At 36.8% G+C, this 5400-nt stretch overlaps 1 non-coding gene across 1 annotated transcript; it reads right to left on the minus strand.

Moving 5' to 3' along the window:
• Positions 1 to 667: 667 nt before the first annotated feature.
• Positions 668 to 774, minus strand: LOC127109412 (small nucleolar RNA R71). The gene has a single exon (XR_007796706.1). It is a non-coding gene; the product is annotated as a small nucleolar RNA R71 (small nucleolar RNA).
• Between the last annotated feature and the right edge of the window lie 4626 nt (positions 775 to 5400).

The raw sequence follows: 5400 nt of genomic DNA on the forward strand, positions 1-5400 counted from the left end.
ATAGTAATCGATAGATTGACGATTGGTCTCCGTGGGATCGATATTCTTTTATATTACTTTGACGTTATTCGTGCACTTGCGAATCGACACGATCAAGTTTTTGGTGCCGTTGCCGGGGACCAACTTTGTCAAATTTTGTACCCTGCTGTTACACCGTATAGACTAAGGAATTATTAGTCGGTAAATGCGAAGAACCCGTAGTACCGGAAATTTAGTAGATCCTTTAGCGGAACCCGAACGTTATACTCGTACACGCCTCTTACTCATCCGAATTAAGAAAGCTATGGCCGAGAATCGCGATAGGAGACCTCTTAAGGAATTTGCCCAACCCTCTGATGAGGAACCTAGTTCGAGTATAGTAAGCCCCCTTATACCTGCTAACAATTTCGAACTAAAACCGTCTTTGTTGCAATTAGTGCAACAAAACCAATACGCGGGTCTCGCTACTGAGAACCCGAATCAACATTTAAAAGTTTTTATCCAACTAGCCGACACCTTTAAATCTAACGGAGCTTCACCCGATGCGAATCGTTTAAGATTATTTCCTTTCTCCCTCAGGGATAGAGCACGTTCATGGCTAGATTCACTTCCAACTAATTCAATAACTACCTGGGAAGACCTTAGGAGAGTATTCCTTGCTAGATATTTCCCCCCTAGTAAGACTGCTGTTCTTCAAAACCAAATAACTAGATTTGCTCAAAACCAAAGAGAATTGCTTTTCGAAGCTTGGGAGAGATATAAAGAGCTATTAAGAGTCTTCCCACACCATGGCCTAGAACAATAGCTGATCGTTCATACCTTCTACAATGGACTCCATTATAACACCAAGATGAGCATTGACACTGCCGTAGGTGGCGCTCTGATGAACAAACCTTATCCAAAAGCCTGTGATCTAATTAAGGATATGGCTCAGAACCATTACCAATGGGGAACTTGTAAGACCCCAATTTTGTCCCTAAGATCCCTCATGGCATCATAACATTGCATTTGCATTACCTCAAGGATCATAAGCATCTTGGTTCCCCTTACCTTTGGGTGGGACCTCTTGTGAGTGGTTTGAGATCACCAAGCATGCTTGAATTGTATATTATTGCTTTTCTTATTTTGTTTACTAACCAAAATCACAAAAATATGTCACTAACATTTCTTGTTTGTAGCTTGAGCAATCACAAAGTCAAGAGCTTCAAGGAGATCCTTTGTGCAGAGATATGGCCAAGTGAAGATGATAACAAGCATGGTAATGGTTCCCAAAGCTCTCATCCATAAAATATGCCTCCCTAGCATCTCAATTCATCATTTTTTATTAAAGCAAGTCAAAGGGTTTGCGGTTTGTTCCTCAAGGAAACCCTAATTCATCTGATCACCTACAATGCCTTGCTAGTGAAGTAACCTCAGCCCATGATCAAATACAATCAAGGGAAGTTCTCTAATTCATCATTTAATGCATATTTGAACTTAGTTGAGTGTCCTCAATCATCAATTTATCAAGGTATGAGTTGTAGACTTGAGAAGTTGATCAGTCAATTCATCTGACTATTTTGTAAGGCACTGAGACCTAACTTTTTATGTGTTGGTCAAATGGAGATGATCCCAAAAGAAAAAATGTTCTTAAGGACAATATGAACAACTTTCATGTTCATCAAAAATTTATTTGAAGCTTGGAAGGTCATTTCCCATTCCAAGACATTATAGGTCATTTTGACTGAAACCCTAATTTTGGGTCAACTTCCCAAGAACATACTCATTCATTTTTTATGATTTTGAGTTGGCATCAAATGAATTGGAAATATTAAGATGTCTACTTCAAATGTTATGTTGAACAAAATTTCAAAATCTCAAGGGAAATACATGTGATAATGCAAAACATTATAGGTCACTTTGGACCAAATGCATTGAAAGGCAAAAAAGTCCAACTTCAAGTGTCCATAACTCTTTCATAAAAAATCCAAATGATGCAAAATTTAAGTCCATTTTGATTGTCTTGAAAAGATATACAACGTTCACGTTGGGGGTTTTCTCATTTGAGGCTTGCATCATCAAAACAGAGGGGCTTGAACATTGGCCAAATTTGGAAACCTTGCCTATACATGTTTTGCACATTACACTTTAAATTCAAAATTCACTAATTTCCACACTTCAAATGGATTTTTTTCCAACATAACATTTGTTCCTTACATCAAGACCTTTCCAACCATTACTCACATGCTTTTGTTTGGATTTGGCAAATGGCATTTTCAAAGAGGAGAAGTTTTAGGCATAATTGTGCATAACATGTTGAAACTCATTACACAAGCCTATGCATTGCCAACTACACGTCCATTTCAGCTCAATTATACTTCAGATTGCATTTGGCATTGAGTTTGGGCCTTCTACATGATCATGCAAGCCCATGCAATGAATATCCATTTGCCATACACACAGATTTTCCACCTCCTTGCATCAACTTCCACTATAAATACACTTGCTTGCTTCACTTGAAATGATCTATGAACCAACCTGAAATGCTGCTGAACTGAAAACCAAACCTCTCACCAAAGGAACTATTTCATTTTCATTCAAATTTCTCAGATCTGAAATTCAACCAAATCTGGTTGAATTTCTAGATCTAAAGTTCCTAGACCTCTCTCTCATAATCCATTGAAGCTCTGTTTGGCCAAAGGAAGCAAGGAAGCAAGCTCAGATCACCACAATTCAAAGGTTCTCTTCAACTGGTTTTTTCTTCGAAACTCACTATTTCTTGATCTATTTGCTTGGATATTATGTTGGCTGAAGTCCTCTTCATAGAGGCAATTGTTTTGAGTGCTCAATTATTGAAATCCATGAAGTTCAGTATGAACACCATGATTTTCTCTCTCTGATTTCTCTCTCTATGAGGATCAAGAGGAGAAACCAATGGTACAGGGGTGATGTACATCACCCCAGCTTTCCAATGATGTATGGATCGTATATTTTGGTTAAGCTTTTGAAACCTGCAATTTTGACCGGAATCTTCATGCTCACCGGAGAAGACGGTGGCTCCGGTCACCGTCCCTTTGCCAGATGCATCGTGAGCCCTTGGATCTGATCTCCAAATTTAATCTCCACTGTCCAATGTTATGACTTTGTTTTAATGCCATGTGTTTCGCTGCTAACTTTGGCCTACCGTGGAAACGCGCTTCTGGACCATTAGATGTTGCCACGTCAATTAATGAGTTCCATCAAACGCTCCTGTTTTTTATTTTTATTTTCCTATTTTCTGATTTAATGTCTTTTATTTCTTTTATTTTCAAAAATTCATATCTTCTTCATTTTTAATCCAAAAAATATGGGACCAATTGCATTCTTCTCCAAATAATTTCTAGTTTCTAATTTTGATTTTTAATATTTTTTATTTTGTCATTTGATATTTTTTGTGAATTTTCTCTTTTCTAGTTATTTTTAATTCATTTTAAATAGTTTTTGATATGCAAAAAATACAAAAATATTTTCCTACCCTATTTGAATGATAATGGATCTATGAAAAATATTCTCATCAATTTTTTAATTGATTTGAGATTTATTTGAGATTTTAGTTCAATTAGGTTATTTTTATTCATTTTTAATTGATTAAAAATAGTTTCTGACTTTTAAAAATGTTGAAATTTTTTGTCAAACTTTGTTTGACCTTGTTGAACTTGGGATAAATCACTTGGACTTTCAAAAGTTGATTTGAAGTGATTTTGAAGTTTGACCTTTCTTTAACTCATTTCTGGTTTCTCATTATTTGACTTTGACTCTCAATGTCATTTTGTCAACACACATGGATTGGTACATTTTATTTCATCTTAATGTACTTTATTCTTTCTTTTTCCATTATCCATGATTCATCTCTTTCTTCTTCTTCTTCTTTTTCTTTTTGATCAATGAGTTGAAGGTTGATAAGTTAGCATTGATTAGGGAGACTTAATCTTCCTTGATTCAAATCTAATTCATCTTGATCAATTGATCAAGTGAATGGCTTTGCATTAAGGATAGGTTGTTTCCTAAACATGCAAAAGGCTTAAACCAATACAAGATCAATTCTCTTTCTTTTTGGCTGGCAAGTTGTTGGAACTTGGTTCACTAATCAAGACTTCTAACTTGTGTTGTTGCCTACATTATTATTGACCGGCCTCAGATAGTTGTGACTTCTACATAAGTCCAATTATGATTGCTTAACATAGCGCTAAATTTGCCTTATGGCACACTAACTACTAACACTAATCATTAACCATTAACATTTACTTTTTGCACTTTACTTTTATGCAATTTATTATTCTTGTACATATTATCCATTTGCTTTTTCTTTTGCTCACTTGAGCACATGTTTATGCTAATGCCATTTGCCTTTTGCTCACTTGAGCATATAATTGTGTATATATCTTGTGTGCTTGTTGTAAGACCCCAATTTTGACCCTAAGATCCCTCATGACATCATAACATTGCATTTGCATTGCCTCAAGGATCTTTAGCATCTTGGTTCCCTTTGCCTTTGGGTGGGACTCCTTGTGATTGGTTTGAGATCACCAAGCATGCTTGAATTATACATCATTGTTTCTCTTACTTTTGTTTACTAACCAAAAGAACAAAAATGTGTCACTAACATCTTTTGTTTGAAGCTTGAGTATCATCCAAGACACTTTGTAGGTTCTATTTAGATGATCAGTCAACACAAGGGAATGGCTTGAGATACTTCCAACAGGTTCAAATGGGGCCTATTCATCATTCAAATGCTAATCCTGAAGAAGCAAGAATATGTTCTTGAGCTGTCATGCTCGCTAGGCGAGCAGCATGGTTCGCTTAGCGAAAGGAACTGTCATGCTCGCTAAGCGAGCAGATCCTTCGCTAGGCGAAGCACGCGCATTTTGGAAAATAACAGAAAATTTTGGGCTTGATTCTGAGCCCACAAAGTCACCAATATCAGGTTATAAATACCAGAGCTTCATTTGAGAAGAGGAGAGGAGATTATTAAAGAGAAAGAGGCTGGAGACTATTACAAACCCTGGACAGAAAGAGTAGAAAGAGGGAACAGAAAGAGTAGAAAGAGGCAGAAGGGAAACCTACGAACTAATCTGCAGCAACCTCCAAACAACTCTGAAAAGTTCACTCGGACTCACACACTTTCGCCTCCGCCTCACGCAAACCCTAACATTGCTATTGCAAACCCAGCAGTGCCTTTCGAGTTTTATCGGTCTCTTCAATCAGGTTTGCCCTTATTCTCATTACCTTATGTTTTTAATTTGAATACTCTGAATGTGTGAGGTATCGTTCAGTTTTTGCCCACGGGTTTGGATATGCATAAATGTTTAAACAATACCTTGAATGTTTGATCACTTGATTTCTGAAAGGGATGCCATAGGGTTTGGAGTCCCCAAAATCGTACTGTTATCAATGGGAAATCCA

Source organism: Lathyrus oleraceus, chromosome 7 (assembly GCF_024323335.1).
Source record: "Lathyrus oleraceus cultivar Zhongwan6 chromosome 7, CAAS_Psat_ZW6_1.0, whole genome shotgun sequence".
In the NCBI taxonomy this organism is placed as follows: Eukaryota; Viridiplantae; Streptophyta; class Magnoliopsida; order Fabales; family Fabaceae; genus Lathyrus; species Lathyrus oleraceus.